This window comes from Bos indicus x Bos taurus, chromosome X, assembly GCF_003369695.1.
Source record: "Bos indicus x Bos taurus breed Angus x Brahman F1 hybrid chromosome X, Bos_hybrid_MaternalHap_v2.0, whole genome shotgun sequence".
Classification (NCBI taxonomy): domain Eukaryota; kingdom Metazoa; phylum Chordata; class Mammalia; order Artiodactyla; family Bovidae; genus Bos; species Bos indicus x Bos taurus.
In genome coordinates this window covers 39,615,220-39,634,166 of record NC_040105.1, presented here as the reverse complement: position 1 = coordinate 39,634,166, position 18,947 = coordinate 39,615,220, and positions in this window count along the sequence as shown.

Genomic DNA, 18,947 nt, shown 5'->3' with positions numbered 1-18,947 from the left:
TACCCCCATATCCACTTGCTTCATGGGCCCAGGTGGCCACCTCCAGCAAGCGTGGGGATGGATATCTGCTTGTTAATTCCAGTCACCCCCCCAAACCCGGAAGGGGGTTCTCCCAACAAGCATTAACACATCCTACCTTCATGCCCCCCTCAAATTCCCATAGTGATTTCCATACAGGCATCCCTTTAATAAGCCAGGTTTCCCTTGCCCTCTGCCTGACCATATGGCCAATGGCCGCTGCCCATGAGTCAGTAAAAACTCAGACACAGGGGCTTTACCACTGTTCAATTCTTTCATCACTGCTAGGCAAACAGCATGCAACTCAGCCCACTGAGCTAATTTGTTTTTACCTTCTTTGATCTGAGTGATGGCCTCCCCAACAGGATGTTGGCCATTTACCATGGAACTGCTGCCCTCAAACCAACCAGCTTTCTGTCTGTTGAGAACTATTTACAAGGCAATGTCCAAGCGATGACAGAATCCAGGAATTCCTCGCACAGTTCCCTACTTGTATCTCCTCCTTGCTTTCTCCCATAACAAGAGCATGTATAACCCAGGGAAACACATTATTATGGAACTCTTCTGGGCACTGCCATCCCCATTAGAGTGTTTCTGACACCATCCAAGACATTGTGGGGATTTTCAATTTCAAGACCATTTATATCCTTCAGTCATAGGGGTAGCTTCAGTGAATAATGCCTGGGCTTCCCTGGTGGCTCAGTGGTGAGGAACCTGCCTGCCAATGCCAGAGACATGGGGTTCGATCCCTGATCTGGGAAGATCCCACATGCCACAAAGCAACTACACCTGTGTGCCACGACTGTTGAGCCTGTGCTCTAGAAGCCAGGAACCACAACTGCTGAGCCCACACGGTGCAACTACTGAGGCCCACATGCCCTAGAGCCTGTGCCCAACAACAAGAGATGGCACCACATGGGAGCCCCACGCACCGCAAGTGAGGAGTGGCGCCCCCCACTTAATGCAACTAGAGAAAAAAAGCCCAAGCAGCAACAAAGACCCAGCACAGCCAAAAAGAAAAAAATACATAAATTTAAAAATGATTGAAAAATAAATAATGTCTAATAACAAGCTAGCAGGTAGCCCTCAAATGGGAATTCTCTAGTGGCAAGTCCCAGTTGTCATGGGGAGCGCTGACAGGCTTCTGCCCTAAGTCCCACGTTGGGCTATGGCACAGGGACTTTGTCCCTACTGGTACTCCAGCTTCTATTCCACTGTGTGGGCTTAGGCGGTCTTACTGGTTCCCATTTAGCAAGTCCCATTAATGTTGCTTGAGGGGTGGAGTCACGTGTCCTCTGTTTTACAATCCTCAGTGGGAGAAACATTCCCCGGTCAGATAGTATGTCCGTCCCCATGACAGTCAGGTAAGAGAGACACCACCACTTCACAGAAAGCCTATTCCAACATACGGCTTCTCCCACAAAACTTTACCTTAGTACCATCCATTACAGTCCTAACTGTAGCCTCCCTTAGGATTTCATCCACAGGTCTGGATTTTACAACACTAGGTAGGGGAAGTGTTCCCAAGCCAGACATAATAGCCATTCCCATAAAACATTTAACTAGCAGCGATACAACTTCTTTACATAATACCAGCTTAAACATTCCAACTCTCATCATCTGATCCACCCTTACATCTCTAGAGTCTCTACATCTGGCTGTAGCCCGAGTGAGGTCTTCACCAACGGGTTCATGGGATTCCCATATCACGAGTCGGGGAAACATCTTCTCCACCCCTGACCGTTTTACTGACTCTTGTGCAAAAGGCTTTGGGTCCCCAGTGAGCGGTGGAAAGAAAGGACCCTGGCCCTTTTGTCAATCTTTATCTTGATTAACCTACCTACGTGCTGCCGCAAGCAATTGCTGATTAGATTTCTCATTGTAATCTCTGTCTTCCAGCTTTTAAATTTCTTGACTAGGGCATGAAGGATGGACTTGCAACTCCATGGGCTATAGCCCGCTAGGTTCCTCTGTTCATGGGATTTTCCAGACAAGCATACTGGAGTAGGTTGCTAGTTCTACCTCGAGGGGATCTTCCTGACCCAAGGATCAAATCCATGTCTCCTGCATTGGCAGGCAGATTATTTACCACTGAGTCACCAGGGAAGCCCCCAAACTTTAGGTAGTGCCGTGTTAAAATCTTTGTTTTAACCCTATCAGGTGCAGCGGTAAAGAATCTACCTGTCAATGCAGGAGATGGAAGAGACGCTAGTTCGATCCCTGGGTCAGGAAAATCGTCTGGAGTAGAAAAAGGCAACCCACTCCAATATTCTCGTCTGGAAAATCCCATGGATGGAGGAGGCTACAGTCCATGGGGTCGCAAAGAGTTGGACAGGACTGAGTGAGCGCGTGCACACACACACACACACACGTCCGGTTTCATTCATCTCATCTAAAGATTCTAACAATTGCCTTCTGAAGATTTCCACTCTACTGGGACTTTTCCTCTTTGTCTCACCCCTGTCAATATTTGCTTTATTCACCTTAATTCTTAATAACCACTTAAAACTTCCACCTTGTTGGGAAGAGTCACCTCACCCTACCCTTGGCCTCTGCCCATTCTCTTGTTAATTAACCAATGTTTCCATTGGCATCTCTAAGACCTATGAGGGAGGTGAAGCTGAAACACCAAATTTGATAAGGTTTCCTGAACTGTTTTCTGGTTTTCTTAATGATTGAGGGGGTGCCCATGTGAAAAAGATCCCCTTAATGATAGCACTGACCATGACCTGGGCAATGGGCATATTCAGCAGCATGAATAGCCTGGTCATCATAAAGCCATTCCAGATGGCTTGCTTACTAAGCTGATCAGCTGCTTTACCTGGTGTGTTCTGCTTGGCATTCACAGGGGTGAAGGACCGTCCCCGTTCTCAGGATAAGCAGATCTTACAGTGGCTTTTATCCCATTCACCAGGCTGGCTCATCCCTGGGGAATAACCTCCCATGTGTCTGGGTCACCTCCAGCCACCTACCATAGCTCCACACAGAGCTGCTGCTTCTGTGTCAACTCAAACGTGCTCTTCCACTCTGCTACGTTTGAACCAAGATGCACCTCCGAAACTCGTGCACAGTTACTTCACATTGTACTCCCTGGTTTCAATAGTTTCTTGGGCTTGTCTTTCCCCCACCTTGATTCTTACCTTGGGGGACAGCTGTGAGACCAGCAGCCAAGCTCAGACTCACTGAAATCTGACCGGTCTATCATCAGTGTCCCCGCCAGCTATTACTGATAACCACCACCAAGCGCAGAGGATGTTTGGCTTTTTTCTTATTGCTTTGCATTTTTTGACGCATCCAGCAAATCAGCTCCCGCAGAGTTGGATTCATCTTTAGTAGCTGCCGCTCCAAAGCATGGGTGACCACATAGTTACTCAGGAATCCACTCTTTAAAGATCTTCAACCTCCACCCTTTAAGACCGTCTCTTACCAAACCACATGTTTCTGTGAGCCAGGGCTGCTCTAGCAATTCCACTTGCCTGACACCAGCTCTTTTAGGTTCCTGGACCCAGTTTCCTGCATGTTTGTGGGGGAAGGGGCTTCCTCACACATCCAAGCAAGGCTCAGGACACCAGCTTGAGTGTCCTACAATTCAGCTCAATTCTGACACCATCCACCCTGAGATAACACCCTGAGATAACCTCATGCTAAGGGCTCAGTCCTACAAGACTGCCTCTCCCCACCCTAACTTCAGACACAGTCACACGTCCAGGTTGTACCTGTGGTTCTGACCCTCTGACTCTGGAGATTCCAACGACTCCCTCCTTGTGTTCGATTAATTTGCTACAGCGCCTCACAGGACTCAGAGAAACATTTTACTTACTAGATTACCAGTTTATTTTGAAAGGATTTAAGTCAGGAAAAGCCAGAGGGAAGAGATGCATAGAGCAAGGTGGGGAGAAAGGGGGCGGAGCTTCAATGCCCTCCCTGGGCTCACCACTCTCCCCACATCTCCACATGTGGAGCAACCTGGAAGCTCCCCAGACCGTCTTTTTTTTTTTTTTGATTTGTTGGTTTTTCTGGAGGCTTCATTACATAGGCGTGATTAAGTCGTTGGCCAATGAGCATTGATTCAATCTCTAGCTCCTCTCCCATCCCCAGAAGTCAGAGGGTGGGATAGAAAGTTCTAACCTTCTAATCCTGTGGTTGGTTCTCCTGGCAACAAGCCCCCATCCTTTGGTACTTTCTCTAAGTCACTTCATTAACATAACAAAAGATGTCTTTATGGCTCTGAGCACTTAGGAAATTCCAAGGATTTTAGGAATTCTGTGCCAGAAAAGGGGGCGACAACCAAATAGCCATTTCTTACTATAAATCAGATTATCACACAGGCAGAAAGACCAGACTCTCCAACATAGGCAAGAAGGTCAACAGGATTAGTCATCTGCATTCCAACTGAGTCTAGCCCTTCCAGAACATAACTGTGTTTCCATGGAAAAACCTGGACTCTGGAGTCAGGCAGCCCTGTTCAAGTCCAGCTTCATCTTTTACCCACTGTGTTGCGTTAAGTAAGTTACTTAACCATTCAGTCTTACAGTGCCAAGTGGAATTAATAATACCCACTTAGAGGGCTCTGGAAGAATTAAATGAGATCAGAGGTGTTAGGGAGCTGTTGATCAAAACCACCCGCCTTGGCCAGGCACGATAATAACCACTTGCCTGAGTTGTCTCATTGTCTCACAACAGAAGGTCCTGATAAAGAACTCAGTGCTGCTGCTGAAAACTAAATGGGAGAATTCAGGAGGGGCCGAAAGGAGGGAGGAGATGTCAGCCCATATGTCTTTCCCATCTCCCAGAAACCCTCATGCTGGAATCCATCTTGTCTGAGACAGACACGCCACCAGGAAGGACTCTGAGTCATACCAAGCAAGATGACTGGCCAGAGACAACCCAGAAACCTAACATCATCACCATAAAACCTGAGACTGCGAGCGACAGTGGCAGAGCTGTTCTCCCGGGGTCCCTTCAGTTCAGTTCAGTCGCTCAGTCATGTTTGACTCTTTGTGACCCCATGGACTACAGCACGCCAGGCTTCCCTGTCCATCACCAACTCCCGGAGCTTGCTCAAACTCATGTCCATCGAGTCAGTGATGCCATCCAACCTTATCCTCTGTCGTCCCCTTCTCCTCCTGCCCTCAATCTTTCCCAGAATCAGGGTCTTTTCCAATGAGTCAGTTCCTCGCATCAGGTGGCCAAAGTATTGGAGTTTCAGCTTCAACATCAGTCCTTTCAATGAACACCCAGGACTGATCTCCTTTATTTTATTTTTTTTTATTTTAATTAGAGGCTAATTACTTTACAATATTGTATTGGTTTTGCCATACATCAACATGAATCCACCATGGGTGTACACGTGTTCCCAATCCTGAACCCCCGCTCCCACCTTCCTCCCCATACCATCCCTCTGGGTCATCACAGTGCACCAGCCCCAAGCTTCCTTTAGAATGGACTGGTTGGATCTCCTTGAAGTCCAAGGAACTCTCAAGAGTCTTCTCCAGCACCACAGTTCAAAAGTATCAATTCTTTGGCACTCAGCTTACCCTCCTGCTTTCCACCTAGGTGCCCCTTCCCAATAAAGTCTCTTGCTTTGTCACCACATGTGTCTCCTCGGACAATTCATTTCTGAATGTTAGACAGGAACTCACTCTCAGGGCCTGAGAGGAGTCCCCCTTCCTGCAACAGGAACATCAGGCATAGAGCAGGTGGTTTCTTCCCATCTTCTCTTACTGCCTGAGATTCCTGGAGTGCCGCCATGTAACCTCATCACCAATCAGAAGAAAGCCACACACCCTGCCTATAACAGCTTTGCCCTGAAAACCACTGAAGAGTTCGTGTCTTTCTTGAACATAAACCTCTTGCTTGGCCCTGCCATAAACCTTTGTGTGCTCCAAACCCCAACGTTTCGGTTTGTTTGGCCTCATTGTGAGTCGGGCACATGCACTTGTGTTCAGCAACACCACCACATGTATACTCAGAGAGGGTCTCACTGTTTGACATACCAGTGACCACTGAGTCACACATGTTTGAATTACACAGGTCCACTTATTCACAGATTGTTTTCAATAGTAAATACTACAGCACCAAACGATCCAAGGTTGGTTGAATCCACGGATGCAGAACCGTGTATATGGAAAGCTGATTACAGAGTTACACCTGGATTGTCAACTGCAGGGAGGGCCAGTGCCTCTAACCCCTACCTTGTTCAAGGGTCAGCTGTATTTTGTGCCATAGCAGCTGTGGTAAGCTGAATAACGCCCCCTTTATCTTTGGAATGTCACCTTACAGGGCAAAAACGGACTTTGCGGACGTGATTAAACTAAGGATCTTGGGACTTCCTGGTGGTTTAGTGGCTAAGAATCTGCCTGTCAGTGCAGGGGACGTGGGTTTGATCTCTGGTTCGGGAAGATTCCACATGCCATGTGGCAACCAAGCCCGTGTGCCACGACTACTGAGCCTCTGCTCTAGAGCCCGTGCTCCACAACGAAAGAAGCCACCACAGTGAGAAGCTTGTGCCCCACAACTGGAGAGTAGGCCCTGTTTGCTGCAACTAGAGAAAGCCCGGGTGCAGCACTGAAGACCCAGCACAGCCAAAAATTCATTGTGCTAAGTCACTTCAGTTGTGTCCGACTCTTTGTGACCCTATGGGCTGCAGCCCACCAGGCTCCTCTGTCCATGGGATTCTCCAGGCAAGAATACGCGAGTGGGTTGCCATTTCTTCCCGCAGGGGATCTTCCCAACCCAGGGATCGAACTTGCATCTCCTGTGTCTCCTTGTATTGGCAGGCAGATTCTTTACCACTAGCACCACCATGAATTAACTAGTTTTAAAAACTAAGGATCTTGAGGTGGAGAGATTATCTTGGAGTACTTGGATGGACCCAAAAAGCTCCCTTGCAAAAGGGAGATGGAGATTACAGAGAAGAGGAGAAGGCTATGTGATCACAGAGGCAGAGATTGAAGCCATGATGGCACAAGCCAAGGAAAGTTGGCTTGCCAAGAGGCAAGGAACAGATTTCCCCCTGGAGCCCCCAAAAGGAGAGTGGCCCTGCTGACACCTTGATTTCGGCCCAAGGACACCGATTTGAGGCTTCTGGCCTCCAAAGCTATGAGCTACCAAGTTTGTGATCTTTTGTTACAGCAGCCACAGGAAATGAATACAATGGTCAACCGAGTCTGTGTCTCAAAGAGAGTTACAGAAGGAAAGGTCTGGGTTGCAAGCCCAGGCTTTGAAAAGATAGCCAAAGATGGGGATTGCAGAAACCAAGGTCCCTCTAGCTGGGTTTGTCCTGGGTGGTCTTGTTGATGCCCACTCACATTAGCTCCCAGCCCTGCCTCCCACAGAAGGCGTCTAGAGGAAAAGGAGTGAAATTAGCATCATTTCCTTGCCTGCTTCCAGCCCAAACTCCCCCTCACCCAGGGCAGGACCAAGCCTGCACAAGTCAAGCGTGTAGTATCACTCTGCCCACAGTAGTTTCCCCCAGCCTGGGGCTAGTAGCCTTAACCCACTTCTCAAGGATGCTAGGAGAAGTAAAGGTTGTTAAGGGTGCAAAAGTGAAAGTTGCTCAGTCATATCCAACTCTTTGCAACCCCATGGATATACAGTCCATGGAATCCCCTAGGCCAGAATACTGGAGTGGGTAGCCGTTCCCTTCTCCAAGAGATCTTCCCAACCCAGGGATCAAACCCAGGTCTCCCACATTGCAGGCAGATTCTTTACCAGCTGAGCCACCAGGGAAGCCCCCCACCAAGGAAGCACCTTAGTTAAGGGGTGCTAATTGCCATGGAAAGGCTCAGCCTGCACCAATGATCTACTGATGGTTTGGGGCCGGAAAAAGCAGTCGTGTTGAAGACTGATCATATTGCTTGCTATAAGGTGGGTGCCACAGTGTATCGCACCGACTTCACAAAGCATAAGTTTTCAGTTTGCAGCACAACCAAATGTGGCACCTCTCTGCTCTGCAACCTGATTCCCTTCTAATGAGTTTCTGTGGCTGCAGGGTGTAACCTCCACAATCAGTGCCCCCATCCTTCCCAGAACCCCAGAGTGCTGCAGACTTTCCATCAGCAGACACTGGGCCGTGTGGACACTTGGAGTTGACTCAATTGACTGCTACATGACTTAAATTTCTAAAGGGAGATAGGGGTGGGGGAGCAGAAGGCAGTAAACTCTCCCAGACATATGCCAGTTAAGAAAGAACTCAATCTCAGGACTTGTCTGGTGGTCCAGTGGCTAAGACTCTATGCTCCCAATGCAGGGGGTCTGGGTTCAATCCCTGGTCAGGGAATTAAATTCCACACACCACAACTAAAAGTTTGCATGCCACAACTTAAAGAAAAAGAGAAGTCAAGCTCAGTCTGAGGGCCCAGTAGTAAAATAAGACATTATTCACTTCCCTTCCATGGCAGAGACAGTTCAGTCATCATCAAACCAATTTCTCCTTCCTTTTATACACACAGCTAGACTACATTTCCCAGTCTCCCTTGCAGCTGGGTGTGGCCATGAGACTGTTTTGGCCCAGCGAAAGGCAAAAGGAATGAGCGGTCTGGCTCCTAAAAGTCATTCTCTCTCTCTTCCCCTCCAGATCAGTTAGATGTCAATCTTCAGGGCAACCTTAGAAATAGAACCAACTGGCCTGGTTTGCCAGAAACTGTCCTAGTTTTACCACTGAAAATCTTCACCCAGGAAACTCCTTATTCCGAGACAATGATTGGTCACCATACTTGAAAAGCACATGTGGAAGATGGCAGAGGTTCCATCAAGCTGGGTCCCTGAATGACTGCATGGAGCTGAGCCCACCCCCCTCTACCTCCCATTCCCACCAGTCCACAATATGTGTTTTGGATTTCATGTGAGTGAAAAATAAACTGGGGTTTGCTCCTTGATGTTTTACCACCACTGGTGTAACCTTAACTCATACACCATCCAATACTTTTGAAGAAACACAAAAATATCCTATGGTCCCTCAGTTATTTTAAGAAGACAGATAATAGTCATAAATAGAAAGACTATATATTATCTGGGATAGTCCTGGCTTCCATCTGTTGTTTGGGCATAATTATTAATAGCACTCCCTTTTACTCTCCAAAGTGTCCCTGTTTGCACAATATCTAACATGGTGTAGATAATTTCTAGTGTGAATGCATGCCTGAAGTGTCATAGAAAAATTAATTGAATCCTGTTTTATTCATTAATTTTTGGGGCTGGAACCCATGCCCCCTGTAGTGGAAATGCAAACTCTTAACCGCTGGACAGCCAGGGAAGTCCCAACTGAATCCTGTTACAAACGCAATTACTTAAGAGAGAATTTTCTGTAATAAACATAATTTGTCTCATAGCTAATACTCTAAATTCAACTCTCAGGTTGTTGAATTTTCTTTGTTGGCCACACTGTGTACATTACACAGAAGCATCCTGAAATCTAGCTTTCTTACAGACTTTGTGTTGAGAGGATTGCTGTTTTTCTTGTATTTGTGATCTTTTCCACCAATTGATCTATCAAAAATTATATCTATTGAGTAGTCCATCTATACAATGAAATATTATTCATTGCTAAAAAGAAATGAGCTATCAAGTCACAAAAAACATGAAGGAAACTTAAATGCACACTGCTAGGAGTGGAAGAACTCAGTCTAAAAAGGTTATATGCTATATGATTTCAACTATATGACATTCTGGGAAAGAGACAACTACAGGGTAAAAAGATCTGTGGTTGAGTTGGTAGGAATGTAAATTGGTGCAGCCACTATGGAGAACAGTATGGAGGGTCCTTTAAAAACTAAAAATAGAGCTACCATATGAGCCTGGAATCCCACTCCTAGGCATATGTCCAGAAAAGACAAAATGTCTATTTGAAAACATACATGCACCCCAATATTCATAGCAGCACTATTTATAACACCCAAGACATGGAAAAAACCCAAGTGCCCACAAACGAATGGATAAAGAAGATGTTCTCTGTGTGTATACACACACACACACACACACACACACAAAATGGAGTAATATGGGATATTTCTTAGTCGCTCAGTCATGTCCAGCTTTTTGCAACCCTTTGGACTGTAGCCCACCAGGCTCCTCTGTCCATGGGATTCTCCAGGCAAGCATACTAGAGTAGGTAGCCATTCCCTTCTCCAGGGAATCATCCTGACCTAGGGATCGAACCTGGGTCTCCTGCACTGCAGGTGGATTCTTTACCATCTGAACCACTAGGGAAGCCCAATATGGAATATTACTCAGCCATAAAAAAAGAATGAAATAATGCTATTTACAGCAACATGGATGGACCTAGAGATTATCATACTAAATGAAGTTAAGTCATACAGAGAAAGACAAATAATATATGATATCACTTACATGTGGAATCTTAAAAAAATTATACAAATGAACTTATTTATAAAACAGAAACACCCACAGACATAGAAAACAGACTTATAGTTACCAAAGAGAAAGTGTTAGTCGCTCTCTGTTAATCCAAAATTTAGTATTAAGTTTTAAGATTTAAAAACACTCAGATTTATGGCTCATATTATACAGCTGTATCTCGGTATCAGCAGGGGATTGGTTCCAGAATCTTCCTTAGGTACCAAAATCCTTGGATGCTCAAGATTAAGGATTAATTTTGTGTTACTTTTCAAGCAAGGTCCAAGAAGGTAAGGGATACACTGCAGGCTACCCTCTCACCCTCTGGAGGTTGGGGATCATCTGAGGTCTATCTAGGCCTTGAAAAATCAGAGGCCCATTCCTGGGATGTAAATTAGGAGTTTTGGACTTACAGACAGACACCATTATATATAAAATAAACAACAAGGACCTTACTGTATAACACAGGGAACTATGTTTAATATCTTATAATAACCTATAGTGGAAAAGAATATGAAAAAGAATATATATGTGCATGTGCTGTGCTTAGTCACTCAGTCATGTCCAACTATTTTTGACCCCATGGACTATAGCCCACCAGGCTCCTCTATGTATGGGATTTTTTCCCAGGTAAGAATACTGGAGTGGGTTGCCATGCCCTCCTCATATATGTGTAAAGGAATATATATGCATATGTATAACTGAATCACTCTGCTGTACATCTGAAACTAACACAACATTGTAAATCAACTATAGTTCAATTAAAAAAAAAACTAAAAAAAAAATCAGTGGTTGCCAGGAGTCATGGGGGAGGGAAGCAGGAAGGGATGAATAGATGGAGCACAGCTGGTGTTCAGGGTGGTGAAATTGTTCCATATGATACTGTCAAGGTGGATACATGACATTATGCATTTGGCAAAACCCACAGCATGTAAAAGACCAAGAGTGAGCCCTCATATAAATCATGGACTTCTGTAAATAATAATGGGCCACTATTAGCTTATCAGATGTAATAAACATACCACAAATAATGCAAGGTATTAATGACAGCAGAAACTATGGGAGAGGGGAAAGGAGGACATGGGAACTCTTTATATTTTCTGTGTAATTTTTCTGTAACCCTAAAACTGCTCTATAAAATATTTTTTTAACTTAAAAATAAGAAACACAATTATATCTGTTGCGTTCCCACAGAAGAGACATAGGATACACAGCCTCCAGAGGGTCACTGAAGGGTCTCACTGCAGTGGGACACAAGCTGTCTCCCAGTGTGGACGGTGGGCAGGTGACGTATGAAGGTGCCAGTGCAGACATCCAAGGGAAATGTCCCTGAGGCGGGAGATCAGTGTCTAGAGCGCCAATGGGTAGGGGACTTCATGAGGAGGGTTTGGGATAAAGGCCAAAGAACAGAGTCAGAGTGGGCGAGGGTCCCCGGAGGGAGGGCCTCTGCCACGCGCCATCAGCCTCCTCAGGAGCCCGGCCACCCTCGAACAATCCAGACAGGAGGCTGTGGGGCCCCAGCTGGATGCTGCTTACCGCGCAGTTAAGTGAGAACAAATCCAAAGCAAATACTTGCGATATTTAGAGCTTTAGGATATGCCCATGTTTTATTCATCCACGTTAGCATGGGGTCTGTGGGCCCCCGGAGTCTGAAGGAAATTAGAAAATCACAGAATGTCAGAGTTAGAAGAGGCCTGGGGAGTGATCTGATCCAGGCCTTCTTTGCTGAAGAGGAAATTGAGGCCCACAGAGGGAGGTGACCTGAGATTACAGATGAAGACAGCCAGCCCTGTGAGCCCTGGGCCGCTCACACTCCCGGGCATATGCCTGCCTCTCTCCCCCTCCCTCCCTCCCCTTTCTTTCAACACATCTGGGTGCTTACTTTCTGTTATTTTCAAGCAAGGTCAAGGAAGGTAAGGGATATACTGCAGGCTATCCTCGCACCCTCTGGAGGTTGGGGACCATCTGAGGTCTGGGTAGGCCTTGAGAAATCAGAGGCCCATTCCTGGGATCATTACATGGTCTTGAAGCCCAGAGGGCAGGTAGATTTAAAATATATATATCACACTGCAGGCTTACATAATTTTGTGTGCAAAGTCACTTCAGTCATGTCCAACTCTGCAACCCCATGGACTGTAGCCTGCCAGGCTCCTCTGTCCGTGGGATTCTCCAGACAAGAATACTGGAGTGAGTTGTCATGTCCTCCTCCAGGGGATCTTCCTGACCCGGGAATGGAACTCGCATCTCTTCTGTCTCCTGCATTGGCAGGCAGGTTTTTTACTACTAGCGCCACCTGGGAATTTCAGTCAAAACCAGAAATGAGGTCCACGGTGACAGTGCAGTCTTTCTTCCAAAGCTCTCTCCCTTCAGATACACCAGTCCTCCCCCACTTGCCTCTCCTCCAGCAGGGACGCTCTAGAAGGTAGCTCTCCTTCCTTCCACAAGTACCAGCACCAGCACAATTCTCAGCTCCTGGATATTGAGTAAGGGCCGCTAACTCTGGGCGACTCTGATGAGAATCCAGAAGGTGATGTTGACTTTGGGCTTAAAAGTGATGTGAGGGAGGTGGTATAAAGAGCCAGGAGCTCTTTGTGGGACATTAGGTGGATGGGATACACAGATGGCTGAGCCAACAGGAGGGAGAGTGGGCCTGGGGATAGACATCCGGAGTCTTCCAGAAGCTGATAACCCTGCCCAAGATAGCAGAGATCCAGAGAAGATGCCTGGGAGTCCGACAGTGCGGCTCTGTGAAGGAGCCCTGGAGCCTTGAGGTGGACCCTCTAAGTGGCTCATTCTGACTTCACTCTGACTCTTCTCTAGCCAACCTGCCTCTACTCTAGGGTCCAGAAAGCTAAAGCCATTCTTTCCCAGACTCCCTTGCAGCTAGTGGCAGCCATATGACACGGCTCTGGCCAATGAGACATTAACAGAAACCAATTGGTGAATTGGTGAAGCAATCATGGTGGTAAAAGGGAGAAGATCAGGCTGACTGACTTAGGCCATTTGGATCCATCCCTGGAGGGGTAACTTCCTCCCAAATTACACAGTTGCTAGACAATAGAGGAAAACGGGTCTGGAAAGGACAGTCCAGGTGCTCTTATGAAGGGTGAATGGAAGCTAGATGAGTAAGCAATGAGTGTCTATAAGAGCCATCTATTCTGAGAGACAGAGGATGGTGTGGGAGCCATTGGCCATGGTCATCAGAATTCTCCTGCCCTCTCTCTTTCTTGTGTCTTGACTACAGACATGATGGCTACATCTGCAGAAACCATCTTGGCCTCCTGAGAGAAAAGTTGAGAGAATTGTTCTAACATCTTTGAGATGCTGTTATGAGACCTGACTCTGGCTCTGATAGTAAAGAATCTGCCTGCAATGCAGGAGACTCAGGTTTGATCCCTGGGTCAGGAAGATCATCTCTGAGATGCTGAAATGATAATAAATGGTAGCAACAAATTCCCTGCAAAACTCTTATCATCCAAGAGAAAAATGAACAAAACTTCTCATACATTTAAGCCACAATCATTTGGGTTTTCCATTACTCAAGCAGAAGATAGTCAACAACATTTAATGCTATGGAGATGTGTGTCAGTGAAGACCCTTTATGTAACAGAAAAGACAACTCATGTTAATGTAAGCCTTGAAGAGAATTATTGGCTCACACAACTGGAAAGTGCATGACTGGCATAGGTTTCAGGATAAGTTTAATCCAGCAGTTTAATGATATCACCAAGGACCTTGTTCTTTTTTCTTTCTTTTCATCTTTCCATGCCCACTCTTGAAGCAATCATGGTGGTAAAAGGGAGAAGATCAGGCTGACTGACTTAGGCCAATTGGATCCATCCCTGGAGGGGTAACTTCCTCCCAAACTACACAGTTGCTAGACAATAGAGGAAAACGGGTCTGGGAAGGACAGTCCAGGTGCTCTTATGAAGGGTGAATGGAAGCTAGATGAGTAAGCAATGAGTGTCTATAAGAGCCATCTATCCTGAGAGACAGAGGATGGTGTGGAAGCCATTGGCCATGGTCATCAGAAGGTCATTAGCAATCTTCTGTTGGCAAAGTGGCAATGCCAGTTGTGGTAAGCTAGTGGAAGTAAGAAGGTGTAAACCCCTCTCTCAAGAAATTTGGGACTTCGAAGAAGAGAGAAATGACACTATCTGGGGTGAGGAGACAGAGTTAAAAGAAGTCAGACCAAGCTGACTTAGACAAGTACCTTATTAGTACCTGGAACCATTGCGGTCCCAACTCACCTTCTCTTGGCTCCATTGGCTAGAAACTATGTCAATCTCTTTTTATATATTATTTCTACCTGAAGTCTTACAACTATTGTGCAAGGGATATATTTGCATAATCTCTTTCCCAAAGGGGGAGGCTGAGATTAGGAGAAAGCAAAGTGACTATCCCAACTCAGCAAAAGGTTGAGCATGTGCTTTCTCTTGTAATCTGCTGACCCACGGAGGCCACACCCTATGCCCTTTGGTCCAAGGGGGACTTACCTTCAGACTTATCCTCATTACGGGTCTACCTAAAAGGTAGTAATGAGTTGAGACCTCCCCCCAAAACCTTCATCTTTGACACCACACAATCCAGGGTGTCTACAAGCCCCATGCTAAAAAGGGTGTCCAAACAGCCTGTCTTAGGCCATCGGTCAGCTAGAGACCAGGTAGGGCTAGCTCTTCCTAAAGGCCCAGCTGTGCAGGGAAGGTCCAGAAATGAGTGAGATGGCACGGCAGCGTGAGGGGTGGGGGGCAGCAGCAACCAGCAGCGGAGGTGGGGCTGAGTTATGCCAGCTTCCCTCCCAGGGTTTCTGCAGACAGCAACTACCCCTCCCACAATCCAGGGCTTGCTTGCCTAGATGCGGAAGTCAGTGCTGGCCCAGTGATCTATTAATACTCCCCAATTTGCATTTCTGCATGTGGCCTACCCAGCCTTCATAAGTAGGGCTGCCAGATTTAGCAAATAAAAATACAGGGCACCCAGTTACATTGGAATTCCAGGGAAAGAATGAAGAATTTTTTGGTAGAAGTATGCCCACCAATAGTGCATGGGCCAGGCCATACTTGGACTGAAAATATTATTTGTTGTTTATCTGAAGTTCTCATTTAACTGTGCATCTGTATTTTCTCTGGCAACTCTACCCTGAAGTTTTAGTCAGCAAGCAGAAAAGCTTAGGAAGAAAAATTCCCCATGGGCAAAGATCCATCATAAAACACTTTTTAAAAAGTCTGTGTACAGGTAGCTCACCTTTCTCTACCACAAATACTCTCACTTTCACTCTCCCTCTCTCTCTGTCACACACACACACACACACACACACACACACACAGTTTTACTCCCCCTTGATTTAATGCGAACATTGAGTCCCTTGACAAAAACACCCCTGACCTAAGCCTGACCCCAACTGCAGTCCTGCATGTGGGCCCTAAGAGCATCCACCAGGCATCAAATGATTTACTTGCCATCAGGGTGGGTCCTACAAGTATGACCCATGAGGGCAACCCTGGGTGGGACCTGAGACAGACTGGGATTACTAAGTCTTTACAAGTGTTATTAAGTACCCAGATGGCCTTTCAAGGCACTTCCTATTTCTCCACATGAAAGCCCTGGGATCTCACTCATATAGAAGCTTTCAAGTGAAGGAACCCATCTCCAAGGGCTATGGGCTGAATCACATCCCTCCCAAACCCACATGTTAAAGCCCTAACTCCCAGAGTGACTGTATTTGAAGAAAGGGTCTATAAGGAAGTCATTAAGGTTAAATGAGATGATGAGGGTGGGGCCCTGGTTCAATGGGAAAGGTGCCCTTATAAGAAAAGCTTCCTTCCTCTAGCTCTCTACCTGTCCTTGCAAGGACACAGAGAGAAAGCAGCCATTCACAAGCCAGGAAGAGAGCCCTAACTAGGAATCCAACCAGGCTGGCACCCTGATCTCAGCCTTCTAGTCTCCAGAGCTGTAAGAAATAAGTTTCTGTTAAGCCACCCAGACTATGGTATTTGGTTAAAGCAGTCCAAGCAGACTAAAACTGAGGGTCACTGGGCCCCAGATGTCCAGAGAGAGTGCCTTCCCATATCTTCAAATGCTCCCCAGCACAAAGGAAGGAGCTGGGCTCCCTGGGCATGGGGAAGAGCTATACCTCATGCTGACATCTGGGTCCAGCAGGGTGGGCAGAACAGAAGGCTCTGAAGCCTGAGGGCAAGCTGGCAGGTGATGGAGAGGGAGGGCCCAGAGAGGATGACCAGCTGCTCAGTTTGATGAGCGCCACTCCAATTCCAAGGCCACAGAAAAATTGTGACTTGGGGCAAGGTTTTAAGTAACCTCCTGCTTTATGGGCACAAAGCCTCTGTCCTACCATGCCCCAGGGAGCCAACCTAGGCTCTGGGAGGAAGCAGGTTGTATTATCAGGCTTCCTTCAGAGAAACAAAACCAATATAATGTATGGCATAAATATATATATATATATGTGTGTGTGTGTGCACACGCATGTGTATATAGATAGATACAGAGATTGATCATAAGGAATTGGCTTACAAAATCACGAGATTATAGGGGCTGGTAAGTCCAAAATCTACATACAGGGTGAGCCAGCAGGCCAGAGACCCACAAAGAACTGATGGTGTGAATGAAGTACAAAGGCCATCTTCTGAGAGAATTCTCTCTTGCTCAGGAGAGGAGAGTCTTTTGTTCTATTCAGGCCTTCAACTGATTGGATGAGGGCCACCTACATTCGGGAGGGAGAAAAGGTAGCCCTCCTACATTGTTGGTGGGAATATAAATTGGTGCAGCCACTATGGAGAACAATCTGAAGGTTCCTTAAAAAAATAAAAATTGAGCTATCATATGATCCATCAATCCCATTCCTGGGCATATATCCAGAGAAAACCCTAATTCAAAATGATACACGCACCTCAATGTTCATAGTAGCACTGTTTACTATAGCCAAGACATGGAAGCAAACTAAATGTCCATTGACAGACGAAAGGATAAAGAATATGTGGTATATACTGGAATATTACTCAGCCACGAAAAAGAATGAAATAATGCCATTTGTAGCAACGTGGATGGACCTAGAGATTATCATACTAAGCGAAGCAAGTCAGCAGAGAAAGACATGTACCATATGGTATCGCTTATATATGGAATCTAAAAAAATGATACAAACTAACTTATTTACAAAACAGAAATAGACTCATAGACATAGAAAACAAACTTAGGGTTACCAAAGGGGAAAGGGGGAGGAGATAAATTAGAAGTAAAGGATTAACAGACACACACTACTATAAATAAAATAGATAAACAACAAGGATTTACTGTATAGCACAGGGAACTATATTCAATATGTTATAATAACATATAAGGGAAAAGAATCTGAAGCTGTACACCTGAAACTAGCACAGTATTATAAATCAACAATAGTTTAATACATTTTTTAAATGAAAAAATAAATTTAAAAAATAAAAGCTTCCTCAGGGCACTGAATTTCTTCAACTGCCTTAAGTTTTGAAGAACAAACTCTCAGCCACAAATAATGAAGGGGAAGGAAGAGGAAGGAAAAAAAGCCGCCTTGGGAAACACACACACACACATACAGACATACCACCGCATCTACATACACACATATACACACACACAACATATACATACACATATACACTATAGATGTACACATACCACATATACACTCACACACACACCCACAATTCAAAATCCCACAAACATTCCCCAGTCACCTTGGCCAGTGCCACCTACCCTAACACTATTGCCATCCATGGGTCTCAGGAGGGGCAGGGTAATCTATCAGGGCTTGGTGACCTAGTTTGCTACTGTCTAGCCACCTGACCTGAGCCAGTAACTCTGTAAGCCCCTGTTTCTTCATCTATCAATAGAAAATCCACCCCTGCGGGTTGTTGGAAGATTGGCGCATTCATCAGCTGAGCGGGACTTGCACTCAGGCGCAGGGCTGGGAGGCCAGAGGCTGCAGTCACAGGTAAGTGTGGTTGCTGTCATGCAGGCCATGGTCAAGGACAGGAGACGAGTAGACAGCGCACTCTGGGGTCACCCAGGAGTCAGCAGGTGCTGACGAGGCTGTGAGCTAGTCAGGGAAGGCATTCGAGACCCCTGGGGAAGATGTGCTATGTGGGGGAGGCCTCAGCAAGGCCGTGAGTAGGGCCAGAGGTGGGGGACCCAGGGTGGGCCAGCGTGGCCCAAGGGTTAGGGCCTGCAAAGTTAAGCCCGGATGCTTGGGTGTGGCTGACGCAGACGAGGCCTCAAATGGCAGGCAAAACCTTTCAGTTTTTTCTGTTGGCAAAAGGATTTTGTGTGTGATGGCAAAATAGCCATAGCCAGGCTGTAGAGGGTCTGCTCTAGGGGGAAGTCAGAGAAAGAATTCTCCAGAGAAGAGGCAAGGTGGCTGAGTCAGTGCAGAGGTGCTTGGGCTCAGGGCGATACCTGGAACACACCCATGGGAGCTGCCAGCTGGCCCCTCAGGTGAAGCTGGGAGGGTGCCCCCCCCCCCCGCCGTGAGACATATAGCTTCCCCTGTGATGATGGGGGTGGATGGGGGTGGCCTCTCCAGG